Source organism: Plecotus auritus (assembly GCF_963455305.1).
Source record: "Plecotus auritus genome assembly, chromosome: 5".
Classification (NCBI taxonomy): domain Eukaryota; kingdom Metazoa; phylum Chordata; class Mammalia; order Chiroptera; family Vespertilionidae; genus Plecotus; species Plecotus auritus.
The window spans coordinates 79603138-79619833 of record NC_137776.1 but is presented as its reverse complement, the minus strand read 5'-3'; the positions used below and the strand labels follow the sequence as shown (position 1 = coordinate 79619833).

Sequence of the window (16696 nt, the reverse complement as noted above, 5' to 3'; positions counted from 1 at the left end):
ACTTTTCTTCTCCTAGGATATAATCTGAGATACCTTAAATCTACCTTTCACCTGTTTTTTTTAAAATATATTTTATTGATATTTCACAGAGAGGAAGGGAGAGGGATAGAGAGCTAGAAACATCAATGAGAGAGAAACATTGATCAGCTGCCTCCTGCACACCTCCCACTGAGAATGTGCCCACAACCAAGGTACATGCCCTTGACCGGAATCGAACCCGGGACCTTTCAGTCCGTAGGCTGACGCTCTATCCACTGAGCCAAACCGGTTTCGGCCTTTCACCTGTTTTTTAAAAATTCTAAAGCACACAGGGAAGGAATTAGATTTCAAATGATTTCCTAAAATCGTTGGAATGTTTTCATAAACAATGCTACTTTTTTATTGAGGTAAAATTAGTATATAACATATTAGTTTCAGGTGAACAATGTAATAATTTGATACTTGTATACAGTACAAATTGATCACTACATTAAGTCTATAGTTACTATCAATCACCATGCAATTGACCACCTGCACCCATTTTGCCCATCCCCCAAATCCCTCTTGTAACCACCTATTTGTTCTCTGTATTTATGCTTTGGCTTGTTTTGTTTGTTCCTTTGTTTTGTTTTTTTATATTCCCATATATATGATGTAGTTTATTAGTTCATACACACACACACACACACACATACACACACACACATACACACACACACACTAGAGGCCCGAGGCCCGATGCATGAAATTCATGCAAGAGTAGGCCTTCCTTCCCCCAGCACCCGAGACCCAGGCTTCCCTTGCAGCCTTGGCTTCATCCAGAAGGTTCTAATTAGTATATTATGCTTTTTTAAAATATATTTTATTGATTTTTTACAGAGAGGAAGGGAGAGGGATAGAGAGTTAGAAACATCGATGAGAGAGAATCATCGATCAGCTGCCTCCTGCACACCCCCTACTGGGGATGCGCCCGCAACCAAGGTACATGCCCTTGACCTGAATCGAACCTGGGACCCTTCAGTCCACAGGCCGACGCTCTATCCACTGAGCCAAACCGGTTAGGGCAGTATATTATGCTCTTATTAATATATATATATATATATATATATATATATATATATATATATATACACATATATATATATATGTATATATGTATATATGTATATATATATATATATGTATATATGTATATATGTATATATATATATATTCTCATATGTAAGAATGCATATATATATTCTCATATGTAAGAATATGTTTTAAGAAATAATCATATGTAATGTAAGTAGATATATTTTTATGTGTATGTCATATATGTGTCTTTAAAAATTGAGAGAAAACATCATGAAAATCTAGGTAAGAAAATCATTACTTCCAGTGGAATGAAATTAGGATAGTTTATTAAGGGACAGCAGTATTTGCATATGATGTACATACACACTGGAAATTAAACTATTTGTCACTCAGAGTGCTAAGAGCTGTACAAGTATTTTTTTTCACTTAAATCTCACACAAAATAAACATACAGGCAACATATGGTTCAAATCTTATGTAAGAGAAAGTTTCAATCTAGCATAATAGAAAACTTGAAGATTTTAAGACTACTCCACATGGCAATAATATAGATATAACTTACAATTCACTGAGTCTGCTGGCATAGCTACCATTTGGTTTTGATAATTTAAAAAATACATATGATTCACATTATTTCTAAAATTTAAATATTATAAGTCCTTATTGCAGTCTGTCATTTACATATACACAAATACCTGATGCTATAGGACTGTTGTACTAATTGGACACAATTTGAAAGGGTGGAGAAGGAACAAATCTTCTAATGCATTATAGGAACACAGTGGAGTGGCATCACATGTGATTTTAATTTATGCAAGTTTAACCACTCAATTTTAGTGACAAAAAATTTATACCATCTTGGGCAAAATGGGTGAAGGAATTCAAAAGGCACAAACTTCCAGTATGAAATAAGTAAGTCGTGGGGATGTAATGTACAGCAGACTTGCTATTGAGAATCAGTCTCTGTGGGGAGGAAGCATGCACTTGAGAGTTGGCCTTTAGATGATAGACTCATTAAGTAACTTAAGGTAGAGAGAGATACCACAGAATAGTTTCTTTACCCGCCCCCCACTCCTCATTTCCTTATTATTGTCACACACACTCACACACACACACACACACACACACACACACATGCGCACATGCATACACACTCAATTTAAGTCGTTTGTTGATTAATGTACTCTGGAAATATATTTAGGTAAAAATGTAAGTTTAATTCTAATATAGTGAACTCTAATAAACATCTCTTTTTTTTTTTTTTTTTTGGTAAAGACATACTGTTAGAATTCATTGTATGTGTAAAACACAGCGAATGTGTAGCGGATTGTATAGTGAGTAAACTAAATAGAACGAATCTGGAATGAGGTAATAGTTACTAAATTTTCTTATTTCAATTTCCTCTCTATTTTCCATCCTTCATCTTTGGCTGAGACTATCAGAGCTACAGAATGGTGTTTTATCAGGGAGGATGGTTTGATAGTTTTGAATGGCTTTAGAATTCAGATATTTCAGATAGAATAGTCACCAACATTATCATCGCTCTGTGGTGGTCAGAAAAATGAACTGTTAACATTCCAACCTCAATTATAAATCAGCTTTTATCTGCCATTACAGTGTGGTTAACTCATCAAGGTTATTTTTTATAGCCAATGTGTTTAAAATAAAGATGGACAAGTAAAAAAAATACAATGAACTCATTGAAATTGCATGAACTAAACATATTTCACTGGGTCATGATATGGAAATAACTTTGGATATTAGATTGTTCTTTATCTAGGTAATTGTTTTCATGAGACTTTTCCTGCATTTGAATATGATTCATGCACTGTAGCTTCTATTTCTCAGTTTCCATAAAATTATAAATGCACTGAGAGACATAGCCTGTGCAGAATACTTTCTTGCGTGTGAATATTGTTTGCTTATTAGTGTAAGTTATTGAATTTCCTTTCCTAGAAATCACTGAGATGATTTAAGTATAGGCTTGTTCAGTGGCAGAGGCCTAATCTTTGGAGAACTTTTTTTTCATTTGAGCAAGACAGTAAATCTTCCAAGAGACCCAAATCCATTTTAATATTTTTACTCTTTGTGAATTACTATGTGAAATATATGATTTACCAGCACTTGTAAAGAGGTTTCCAGAGAACCTAAAATTTTTCACGTATTTTATGTTGAGTATGGCTAACAAGAAGGTATTATTTTTTGTTGTCTTGACTATGTTCTCTAGAATCAAATATGAAAACCTTGAGTCCATTTCACCTTTGACCTTGAACAGACTGTAAAGTTTGAGTCTCTAGGAATGACCTTGTAGAACATTAAGAGAGTGGGCTACCTTGTCCCTTGTGTATATGTGAGATTTCCTATTAGTGGGGATAAAAAATTCATAAACCACTTAGAATTACCATTTCATATGGATTCTTCCAAAGCAAACATTCATGGTAATTTATAACTTATAGCTAAATAACTGTAGATAAGTCACATGCTATTTGGTTAAAGTTATACATTTCTTGGGAAGAATAATTGAAGACCAAAGTTAGTAAATAAGTATGTAATATTTTGTTAGTAACATGGAAAAATACTTTATTTGTTACTGATCCAAAGTGGCAGAATATTAGGAAAATAAAGGAAAAGTTTATAGAGAAAAAAAACAGTAAGATAAACATTTTTGAGATCTTTCACTTGCAGTTTTTAACTTATACTTTGAGAAGAAAGGAATGGACAGCTGAAGGCCCCTTTGTAGAGATAAAATTTTACTTAGATTAATTTTGTGGGAAAGACAAACTTTATTGGGCTTCAAAGCTAGCTAACTCCTTCAAAGACACTGCTCCTTAATCCAATTATTGGTTTCAAAGGCGCCATTAAGTTATTTTAAAGGACAACTATTTTGAGCCTCAGGAACTTCTTTTCACATTAGGGTATAATGTTTACTACTCAAGTAATAAGTGACTCAAACAGAGAAAAAAGAAAAAGAATTGTATTTTCTTATACTTAAGCTTTACTTTTACATGTAGAGAGAGGGCTACCTTCATTTATTGACACTGCTAGGTACTGGGGACCTGGGTGTGATCCATGCAGTCACTGAGATTTTAATGCAGTCATCAGGTATTTAAAAATCTTATGCTACTCATTATAGAGTCTCGATGTGAAATGTGCTTCAAAAGAGAAAAATTTCTAGGATTATTTCTAGGATTATTTCATTATTATGCCCCTCATATAGAAATGTATGGAAAGCCATTGTTAGGTTTGCTCAAATAATTGAATTGATACCCCTCCCCTGGGAACTGACCTTTAGGTCACTTCAGAATGAACATGCCCTTTTGCTTAGACCATGTTCCACTTGCTTAGACCACCTTTCCACTTGCTAAAACCATAATCTCTCCCCTGCAGACTTTCCCAGGATCTGGACCTGCACAGAGAATTCTCCACCCATTAAAAAGCCTGCCTAGAGTCCTTTAAAAGTCTGACTCCCAGTCCCTGGGTGCTGGCTCCATTTTGGGGCTCAGCCCATCTGGTATCCAGATGACCTAATAAATTTGTAATTCCTTACCACTGTGGCCTCCTGTGCTCCTCCTTTGGTGACCCTAGCAGTCATTAATAAGGGTTCCCATGGGTCAGCTTTAAATGGAGCAGCATAGTGGAAAGAGAAATGACCCCAGAGCCACTCCACCATCTTCGTGCATTGACCAAACATCACTTTGCTCACACATTAATGTCATCAATTCTAAAACACATGCAAGCACAAGTGTACAAAAAAAGCATATATTCGTAAAGCACCAATAATTTCTAATCTTTAAATAGAGTTTTTATTCTCTCCTGATAATTTCATGGACATTATCTTATTTTCCATGCTCATTTCTCTCTAAGCTAATGAGAGATATCAAAATTGCCCACAGTTCAAGAGTTGGAATTTAAGAGATATAAGAGATTTACTTAATGACAAATGTGTCAGAAACACAGCCTCACTGAGTCATCTAAATAGTGATATGCTTAGGGACTTTATTTTAGAGTCATATTCTAGGGATGAGAGAGTTAGATGGTTCATTCAGTCATTCATTCACAAAAGTACTTAATAGATCATTTATTGACACTGCTAGTTGCTGGGACATGGGTGTGATCCCTGTAGTCACTGAGTTTGTAGTACAGTTATCAGATATTTTAAAATCATTGTTATTCATTTTGCAGTCTCCATTGTGAAATGTGCTTTAAAAAAGGAAAACGGGCTGTTGTTGATGTTTGAAGGGAGGGGGGCTAATCTGGTCTGGGAGTCCAGAAGCTCCCTGAGGAGATGGCTGTTAAACTGAAATGAGAAGAAATCCATCAAAGGGTAGCCAGGTGCCAAAAAGGTTAAAAGTGTTTTGCAAATCTTTCTTGGTCAGCTCATCTCAGTGATTTTCCTCTTCATTTGACATATTGACCAGTTACAGACTCTGCCTTGTTTTTAAGCATCACATAAGAGCTTCCTTTTCTTTGTCTTACGTTGTCTCTCTGGCCTCTTCTAACACACTGCGAAGGGATGCATTTATGGGTTCTAGATCGTTTCCATATGGTTGTTTGAAGTAATTTCTCTGTGTCTTTCAATAGGTTCTAGAGTTAACCGTTTTGCTTTTTACCAATAGATTGTAATCTTGCTTTCTTCGTTTTCATTATCCTTTAATACCACATATTTAGAATAACATATCAGAGGGACCCTAGAACCTATAATGGGGAGTGAGGGGCAGACCAGTCACACTAATGGTGTAGAAATGAGGACCACCCATTGGAGAACTTAACAGTCTCAGCATGGGAGAACTCTGCCCTCGTTTGAAAAGATCTGAGAATAGAATTGTATGCAATTTAAGGTAATTTTCGGAGAGCTGGGATGCATAAATTGGGTCACCTCCAGGGAGCTAATGTATGGATGGGGATTTGGAGAACTATTGTTTGCCCAGATCATTACCTGAGTTTGTTCCAGCTTATTGTATCAAGTTGTTGTAATGTAATGTAGAAAGTCACCTGGCTGAGTTAGCCTCTCTGCAGAAGGGAATTGGATTTGATATGACTAACACAATCTACTCTGTATAATTTTCCTGCATGTTAATAATAGCTTCCCATGTTCCTTAAATAGGAATTTCTCAGAGAAGCAGATAGGCCACCTTGGGAAGCCCAGTCACAGAAGCAGCCGTCACAGTTCCTTCACAGTTGCAGTTCCCTTTAAAACAATGTTGGTATGAATTAGGTTTAGGGTGTGAGATATTTTTTTTTTAATATCAGATTTTAAGTTGGTATTGAAATTTCTTAGCATGTTATATATAAAATAAGTGAATGTAAAAATAGGGCAAAAGTGAGGGCCTTTCATTCACTTGGAGGCAGTAGAAAAGAGGAGTATAGAAACTACTTGTTTTCTTGAATATGAGAAAACATTATGGTTCTCGCTCTAAGGCAGTAGACATATATTTTATAGGTCAGGCGTGGAATAAGATTAAATTTACCCTAAATGCTTTAAATATGTAAGAAAGCCAGCCACATGAATCCAGAGCTAAACCTTGATCTCAAGGGCACTTGGCAAAGCAGACATGACTGGTTTTTAACTTAGTGTCAGCAAAATAAATTATTCAGCAGCATCCAATGCCAGCTTGGCCCTGAGGGAGAATGGATCTTAACACTGGCTGAAATGGAAAATGTGGTTGGCTGTTTGTGCCTGGAAACATTACAGGTTTGTCTATTGGTCTGACCCCTAGCTGACCTATCTTTCTCTTTTATCTACAAAGTGTTCTATGATTAGTGTACCATGAGAATTTTACTGGGCTTACGCAGTGAATGGCCATTTGAGGTTTGTGTCTATCTCATATCAATTGCCCCTTCCTTGGGTGACAGTAGCTCAGATGCCCTCTGTCTTCCTCAGATTATGTTCAGGAAGGGCTCCCTCCTGGTTCCAGACAAGAGCACATTACTTGGCCTGGCCAATTAGTGTCATTTATAGGCATGCGCTGCATAAGGACGTTTTGGTCAACAACAGTCCACATATATAGTGGTGGTCTGGTAAGACTGTAATGGAGCTGAAAAATTCCTATTGCTTAGAGACATCTTAGCTGTTGTAATGTCTGTCCATAGTTCAATGCATTATTAACTGTAACTTTTTTACCTTATAAAATTAAAAAGTTTATAAAGTTAAAAATGTTACAATAAACTAAGGTTAATTTATTACTGAAGAAATTGTTTTATACATTGAGTATAGCCGAGTGTATAGTGTTTGTAAAGTTTATAATAGTGGGCAGTGGTGTCTTAGGCTTTCACATTCACTCCCCATTTACTCACTGACTCACCCAGAGCAACTTGTCCTGCAATCTCCATTCATAGAAAGCACCCTGTACAAGAGTACCTTTTAAAAAATCTTTTATACCACACTTTTACTGCACCTTTTCTATGTTCAAATATGTGTAGATACACACAAATACTTTCAAATATGTTTAGATACACAAATGTTACAATGACCTACAGTATTTAGTATAGTAACATTCCGTATGGCTTATAGCCTGGGAGCAACAGTCTATACCACACAGGCTAGGTGTGTAGTAGGCTATACCATCTAGTTTTGTGTAAGAGTACCCCATGATGTTCACACAATGATGACATCATCTAACAATGCATTTCTCAGAACACACCCTGTCATTAATTGACTCATGGCTATAATTTCTGCGTTGGTTCATTTAGCCTGGGTCTTGGGCTGGTATTGCCAGAAAGGGACCAATATTTTCAATCAAGAATTGAGTCTGAGAGGATGTAGGGTGGTCCATGTGCAGCCAGCAAGGAGGAGAGCAGAGCTGAGTGATGGAGAGAGACCAGGTCCTGATGGCACTCTATGAGCCTAGAATCCTGCTGTGGCTACTGAGATTTTTTTAGTTACATGGACCAATACGATTTATTATTATGTTTCTTGCCTTGACTAGTTCATTATTATTAATCATTATTATAATTAATTATTATTAATGCTTCCTTTTAAAATATTATAGCAGAGTCCTGGCAAATATAGTGTTATTGGTCTCACTAAAGCATTTTATTTTTCTGTGTTATTATGTTGCAAAGAACCTCCAGAGTTTTGTATTTTGTGTCTGGATTAAAGCACTCTACATCTGAATGAATGTGGTCTTGTGCATTTCAGTAATTCAGATGATACCATATAGCATCACTTTGTGGGTAAAGTATGAAAAATTTGAACTCAATGATAGCCAAAAGTGTGGGGTCTTGTTGTTTGCCTTAGGGTTGTTAATAGTTACAATCTGGTATTTTCCTTAGCATATTGAAGCTAACTATCAATAGGGATATTTATTAATGAGACACAAAGCTAAAAGTGATTATTAATATCTTGCATATCTAAATCAGGATATGCAAAGGTTCGCAATAACTACAATAGTTCTTTGTATGTAACCAGATGAACTTTGAGTTCTGATTTTTTTATAATGGTGCACAATGGTAAGATTTGTCAAGCCTATTTTTCATATTATTTATAGCATTTTATATGTATAGTAAAACACATTAATATTTCCATTTTAATTTACTTTGCATAAACAAGTTCATATGTAGAAGTAATGAATAAAGAGAGAATAAATATAGTTTGGAATTTATCCAAATGCAAATACTGGAAACACAATTTTAAAAAAATAAAAGCTCAAGGAGCTCTAAGGAGGTCTATAAGTAAGATCTATAGTTGTGTCCTTCAACTAAACTGCAGACTGCATGAGCACAGGATGAAGGAGATGTGTGGTTTATCTGCAGCTTGGTGAAAATATTGAGTGGTTTTAGTTGATTGAAAGCACAATATAATTTAGCGACCTGGACCTGGTGTACTGGCCAAAATGGTTCATCTGGATTCAGAGGTAGCCTGGTTTCCTCCAGATGCACAGCCCTGAACTTGGGAGGTAATAGTCCTTTCATTCTGTGATAATGAAGCCACATCTGAAGAATGGGGATTTGGGGGCATTGTGCCTGAGGGATATTGACAGAGGAAGGAGAGAACCAACCAGAGTGAGAGGACCTGTGGCTATTCTCAGAGAATTGGGGGAATTTGCCTGGGAGGAATGAAGACTCAGAGTGAACAGAACCTTCTTTAAATATTTGAATGATATATGTGGGAGAATGAGCAAATTTATTCTGGGTAGCATTGGAGAACAAAACGGGGCATGCGTTTTTGAAGGCAGGTTTCAGGTTATTACAGGACCAAACAGTCTAATGGGCAGCACTGTCCCAATGTGGGCTGGATCTCCTCCAGAGTGGGTTTCCAACAGGTAAGCCTCAGAGACTGGGTTGGGTGGGGTGTGATACTGGGAGAGGTGGTGGTGGTGGACAGGAGGGTCAGTGTGCCTACCCTGTCAGATTGCCTCAGCCTGGGATTCCTCTGGCAAGTTCTGTCAGAAGTGGGATGGGTCTTAAGTGGTATTGGCTGCAGAGTTACAAGGAAACCTCAGAGATTAGTCACCATCTAGGGATCATTAGCATATCCTAGAGCAGAAGCTACTTGGACAGAGACAGTTTCTACTAATGTGCTCCAGCCATTATGACTTTTCTAGTGATTTCCGGCTTCTTTGTCTGGGAGTGCAGCTTTCTTCCCAGATTTCTCCTGCTTGTGGTTGCCCAGGAAGGTAGGAATTGAGTCAGGGAAGCTGTGGCTCTCTCCTCTTGAACAGCTCAGCATCCTTACATTCCAGTTCGCAGCATTTGTCCAAGTGAATTACTGAAACTGGACTCTTCTTGTTATAGTGCTTCTTATTCTCTAAACTTACTGCTTCCCTTTGCCCCTAAACACAGGTTCTGTAAAAACCTCTGCTTCCCACATTCTCTCAAAGTTACCTTGTTGTCAAAATCTCACTTCATGAACTTTTTCAATTACCACATATTAATTGGTCAGAGAAATCATCTTGAGTTTCCTTGTTGACTTTGTAGCAGGGTGGTCTGAACTTTGTTACTTACAGCCATTATTTCTCCAAATCCAAATGTCTTCTAGTCTGAAATCTGGGTGACAAGACATAAAATGCATGACTCAACAGAGGGAGGTGTTCATGCCCCTACCAATTACCTCCATAAATATATTACTGAGATAGTTAGGAATGTTTTTGTGTTTTTTTGGTTAAAATAGTTCTGACGTTTATCCCCAACTAGAATAGAGAGTTGGCAAGAAAGAGAGACTCTGGAGGGGACTTCAGTGGCAGGAATCAGTTGTTAAGTTTAGGTAAAGAAACAGGACACCAGACTGAGGAAGGACTATTTCATTCAGAATGAAAATGATCCAGTTTCAGAACTGAGAGCCAAAATGCTAACCTTTAAAAAAAAAAAAAAAAAATATATATATATATATATATATATATATATATATATATATATATATATCGATTTCATAGAAAAAGAGAGAGATAGAGAATCCTTGATTGGCTGCCTCTTGCATGGCCCATATTGGGGATTGAGCCTGAAACTTGGGCATATGCTCTGACAGGGAATTGAACCATCAGCTTCTGGTTCATAGATTGACACTCAACCACTGAGCCACACCAGCTGGGCTAAAATGCTAACCTTTTTGAGTGAGGGAGTTCTGGATTGTTTGTTTGACATTGAAGGATAGATGAGCCATCTCTCAGATATTCATTTGAGGATTGGGGCCTCGACTGGAATGGTCTCAAATGTCTCTTCCAAATGTACAGTTTCTGTGTTCTATCCCCATCATTCATTACTGATAACAACAGGGCAGCTGTGGGTGGGGTATGCCTTAGTCTTTCCATGAGCTTTTTCAGCTTCACCCCATTCTTGGATATGAGTAATGTCAGTGTTGTTTCTTGGAAGTGCTTTCTGAACAGCAGCTTTGGCACATGGCCTCTAATGCCAGGCCTTCCCCGCCAAACAAGGTTCCTACCTTGAATCTCCTTAAATAGGAAATTTTGGAACTACCACTGTCACGTATGGTCCTACGAACAGAGGAATGGGGGATGGAATGTGGACTTGTTGGGGGGAGGAGAGGAAGGGGAGAAAGTAGGGAAATGACATTTTAGAAAATATGAGACCAGAAAAGTTTTGGTAAGTTCTTAGGTAAAAATTAAGATTTTTGTCTTTGATGGAAAGCTATAGGTAGTATTGATATTTATGCATATATTCTTCAATGGAAATAATAAAGCTAAGAGGGAATGCTCAGAATGGCTCATTCCTGCCAGGACTTGGTGCCCATTACTATGGAGGTCTTCAAACAAGCATGTCCAGCTTGAAGCAAGGAAGCACTCATCATTATGGATTTACTGCTTCCTTAGCTTTATACTTAAGGAAGACAAATGATCACAAAGGAGGGGAGTCTGTGTGGGCTGTCATGAACAGTGAAATGGTTAGTGCCATCTTGTATAACAATGGAAAGGCATAGAAGTCTCATGCAACTTTCACTTATTGTATCAGCAAAGAATTGGGAACTAAAGAAAATTAATTTGAGAATTAAAAATGATTTCCTAGATTCTTATAATGTTAGTACCTCTAGTAAGCAGAATAATGCACCCCCTTCCCCAAAGATGCTCAAGTCCTAATCCCTAGAATCTCACAATATGATATGTTATATATAGCAAAGATGAATTAAGGGTACTCGTGAAATGAAGGTTGCTAACCAGCTGAACTTGAGATGGGGAATGGAGAGAGTATCCTGTATTTTCTGGATGGGCCCTGTGTAATCGCCAGGGTCTGATGAGTCAGAGAGACGCAGAGGGTGATGGTCAGAATGATGCTACATGAGAAAGACTAGATGCTACTGCTGCTGCTGGCTTTGAACATGGAAGGGAGCCATGAGCCAAGGGACACAGGCAGCCTCCAGAAGTTGCAAAATCAAGGTCATGGGTTCCTCTCTAGAGCCTCCAGAAGGAACATAGCCTGGCCAGCACCTTGTTCTTAGTCTAATGAGACCCTTTGAAGATTTCTGACTTTGAGAATTATAAGATAATGAATTTGTGTTGTTTTGAGTCACAAGTTTGCAGTCATATGTTATAGCACCAATAGGAAACAGATAACTATTTGTATTATTAACATGTGTTATCTGTTTCTCCACAGTATATATTTTATATGGCAATAAAAATCCTAAAATTTGAAGAAAACCTTGCCTTTGCAAGCAGCAGAATTGGGATGGTTCAACCCTGCTCCACAGGCAATACTGAGTGAAAAGAAAGAAGCAAAGCTTCCAAAGTGATATGCATCAGGTCAGCCACTGAAAACAAAGGAAACAGTCCCTGAGGCTAATTGAATAGAAGAAAGGGAGGACACAGGAGCTGACCTGGGCTTCAAGACTTTAGAAAAACTCCCAAGGCATTTGAGGGAAAGTTGACAGTGAAATGATGTTAAAACATTACAGAAAAGAATACATATTTCTGCTGAGAAATTTAACTTAACGAAGATAAGTGATCTATTATTCTTCCTAAGGAAATAACACATTTGTGGGAATTTTCTTTTTTGCCAGTTATAAAACAAACATAGAGCTTGAAAGAAGGGACATAAAAGCTAATTCTTCAATTTTAATCATAATGTTTATTTTGAAATCCAGGTTTTGTTGTTCATTTGTTATTGGTTTCAACAGAAGATCAAAGTAGAAGTGCTAATAGAACGGCAATTAGAGATTTCATTACTATTTCTGAATATTATATTCCAGAGATGGAGACAATGGTTCTTTGTTTCTGTGTTGTTGTTGTTGTTGTTTTTTATTTTTCTTTGGGGGGGGGCGCTCAGAATTATGTAATGAAAGTGATGTAACAAGGATGAATGTGTGACATTTGGAAAAGTCCCTCCTCTTTCCAGAAGATTTTAACTGGCGTGGTTGACACTGTGTGCTCTTTAACATCCCTTTCACTCTACCCTTCCATTTACTTTTCTGATCAGAGTAATTAGTAGAGAAGCACAGGAGAAGACAAGACAGGCAATCTGTGTTGGAAAGATTCATGATTTGCTCAAGAGAAGTGGAAGGAAATGAAGTTCAATAGAAAAGGGAAATTAAGAGGGAAGAGCGGAGCCCATGCCAGCCTCCTGTCACAGCTTTTGATTGGCAGAGTTGTGAATAAATTGTGGTGAAAGGTTTTAAGGGTATCCCTGACTAGGGAGTTAGTGAACAGAAAAAGGAATGGCATTTTGTGGTTTGAATTGGATCTCCTCAAATACTAGTATTCTTTGAGAAGTGTGAACAAACAATTCCTTTTTTATTATTGTACTTTATGTATGTGTGTGTTAATGTGCTAACATGGTGAGAACAGACCACATGAAAAACTCTTATTTGGGTTACTATTATTTGTGTTATTATTTATCATTTGGTAGAAAATAGTTCTAGTCAGAATGGTTAAATTCAATCCTTAATTCACTCTGCAATTGTACCCTTGCAACTGAACATAGCTGCGAAAGAATCCATAATTTTGTTGCTCAATGTTCTCACTTAAAATATCATACCACAAAATTGCATGGGTACTCAGTAGTACCTAGAGGTTCTATCACATCTCCTCAGTAAATTAGTTTCCTCATGCCCAAGACAATGGTTTCATGTCTTCTTTGATTAATCTTCAGCACACTCAATTCTCCTTCACTAAGAAAGGAATCAGAAGAGAGCTGCCTTGTCTTCCATCAACTTGCATCTATGCCAGGCCTGGCTGCTTTTCCCAATGGGGTAATTGTTTCTCCTTCAGGCTAGGGCCACGTCCAACCATGTGCACCAGAATCGCCACCTCTGGACTTCTTAAGAGCATTGCTTTACTCACTATTCCTCTTATTTTGAATTACCAACTTTCCCCCTCTCTACTCAAACATTCTCATCCTGATACAAATATTCTATATTATCTCCCATCCCAAAGCAAACACATCTCCCCAGCTATCATCCCATTTATCTATATAGCAAGCCACCTTAGAAGAGATGTTATATTGCCAGCTTTACTTCCTTACTACCCATTAATGCTTTTACCCACATCAATCAGATATTTTTTTCACACTGTTCATTTGAAATTGCCCTTGCCAGTTCTCTGTCCTCATGTCATCTGACCTTTCATGTAACACAATTAACAAGCCTTCCTCTTGATGCAGCGCTTTGACTTGGTTTTCAGGACATCCTCTGCATGGACACTATTTTAGGTACTGGAGCTATGAACACAACATAAATTCTTGCTCTCGTGCCGTTTATATGGAATGAGCATATAAACAATTGTAATTGAGAAACATTTGGTGATAAGTGCTATGATGAAAATAGAGTATGGGGATGGAAAAGGAGTGCTGAGTGGTTATAGTTTTTTTATTTTTTTATATATTTTATTGATTTTTTACAGGGAGGAAGGGAGAGGGATAGAGAGTTAGAAACATCGATGAGAGAGAAACATCGATCAGCTGCCTCCTGCACACTCCCCACTGGGGATGTGCCCGCAACCAAGGTACATGCCCTTGACCGGAATCGAACCCGGGACCCTTGAGTCCGCAGGCCGACGCTCTATCCACTGAGCCAAACCGGCTAGGGCTGAGTCGTTATAGTTTTAAACAGGAGAATTAGGGAAGGTCTCAGTGAGATGACATTTGGGCAAAGACTTAAAGGAGATGAAAGAGCAGCCAAGAGGAAGAGCTCTGGGTAGAAGACACAAGGGCTGAGCTTTCCCTTCCTAATGTGTCTTCTGTCCACTTCACATTAATAAACCCGCTTTCCTCAGTCCACCATTAACTTTTTAATTGTCAGTGGCATTTCAAAGACCCTATCTTTGTCATTTATCCTTGACATCTCTGTTTTATTGGCTCTTTTAGTCTTCTACCATATTTTTTACTGTCCAATTGAGATAATCTGGTTTTCCTTTTGCTTCTGATTTTTATTGTATTATATTGCAATACAATTGACCCTTGAACTACATGGGTTTGCATGGTGCAGATCCACTTAAACATGAATGCTTTTCAATAAATACCATGCTGTTTTCAATCCATAGTTGGGATTTTGTGGATAGGAAGGCCCAACTGAATGCATTGATCTATGCTATTTTATATCGTAGTTGTGAGCATCTGTTCATTTTGGTATCCAGAGGGGTCCTGGAACAAATCCCCCACAGAAACCAAGGAACAACCAGTATAGTTAAGTTTTTGGTAGTCAGAAGTTATACCTGGATTTCTGAGTGCTCAGGGAGTTGGTGATCTAACTCTCATGTTGTTTAAGGGTCAACTGTGTGTCTTTGTTTTAAAAAAATATTGTGGTAAGAACAAAACATGAGATTTATTCTTAACTCATGATTTTTAAGTGTAAGTACAATATTGTTAACTATAGGCACAATATTGTTAACTATAGTCTTGCATATTTAAAACCTTACACCTGTGGTTGCCAGAGTTTAAGAGGAGGGGGAAATGAAGAAGGTGCTAATCATAGTCACTTTTTAATGGTTTGTTTTCTTCCCACTTGTTAAACTTGTGAATTCCTTGCATTTTCTCTCTATAATTCTTTATCTTTATTCTTGTTATGGTGCATGATGTGTTGGTGCTCAATACATGTTTCTATACTAAATTCATTAGATATATTTATCACTTCTCTAGATTCAACTCTCACTTTTCTGTGCATGAATCTTAATTTTTCTGCTGACCAAACTTTTTTTTTCCCAAGTAAGTGCTCTAGTTTTCCAAGACCATAGTGGGCTTTTTTACTTGATTAATCAGCTCCTGTCTCATTATCCTCCCAGTGCTTAAAATTATGCACATGTCCCTCTCCAAAGTCTCCTCTCCTGGCTCTCTTCTTTCTCATGGTGGTCTCAGGGATCTTACCAAATGTCAGATTTGGCTTTAGCTTTACTCTCTCCCCGCCAAATAAAATATATATGAATTTTTCTAAACAATATATATTTTTTTTTAGTCAGTTCCTTTATTTGCATTTCTATTGCTATATTTTAGCTCAGGTCTTATATCTTTTTGTTTTGAATGATATAGTGGCATGGTTCTTTATCTTTTGTTTTCTTATCTCCTATTCATCTGATAAAAAAAATCTAGTTCCATTGAACCATTTCTATGTTGTCTTTGCTGGTCTTCTTTTTACCCAGGCTGGTCTATTTAGTTTCCTCTGAATATACTATTAAACACCTTCCCTGAGTCTGGAAAGACTTTTTCCTTTTGTCTAAGTCCTACACATGTTTCAAGACACAGATCAAAAGAAGTCACTAGTTGTGAATCCTTTTCTCTCTCCACCCCTTCCTATCTGTGTATCTATCTATGGATCCATTCATGCATCCATCCATCTACCTACCTAACTACCTACCTACTTACCTACCTACCTACCCACCTACCTTTTCTGGTCCTCTAATAAACTCTCTATTACTTGTCATATCTGGAACTCATTTAGCCTTGCCTTTTATTTAGCTGCCATTTCCTTTATACATGTTCTGTTTCTTTGACTAAATTGTAAGTTTCCTGGGAAAGAGAATGCTACTTATATTTTATTGTGGCCTCTACAGTGCTCAGCATGATACCTTGCAGGTGGTGGGTACTAAAAAACAACAACATTTGTTGGTTGGATATTTGAAATAAATGATTGCAATGGAATTATATTCTACACCAGTATTTTAATCTTATTGCATATCTCTACAGGGCTGTTCCACAGGGATGTTAAACTCAAAATATCCCAGCTGTTCCTAACATCTTCCCCACCTTGCTCGTGCTAACTTGTTCA

General features: G+C 37.4%; 1 protein-coding gene across 1 annotated transcript in view; it reads left to right on the top strand.

Moving 5' to 3' along the window:
• Nucleotides 1–16696, top strand: part of THSD7B (thrombospondin type 1 domain containing 7B) — an 885792-nt gene that overhangs the window by 180285 nt on the left and 688811 nt on the right. The window lies entirely within an intron of this gene.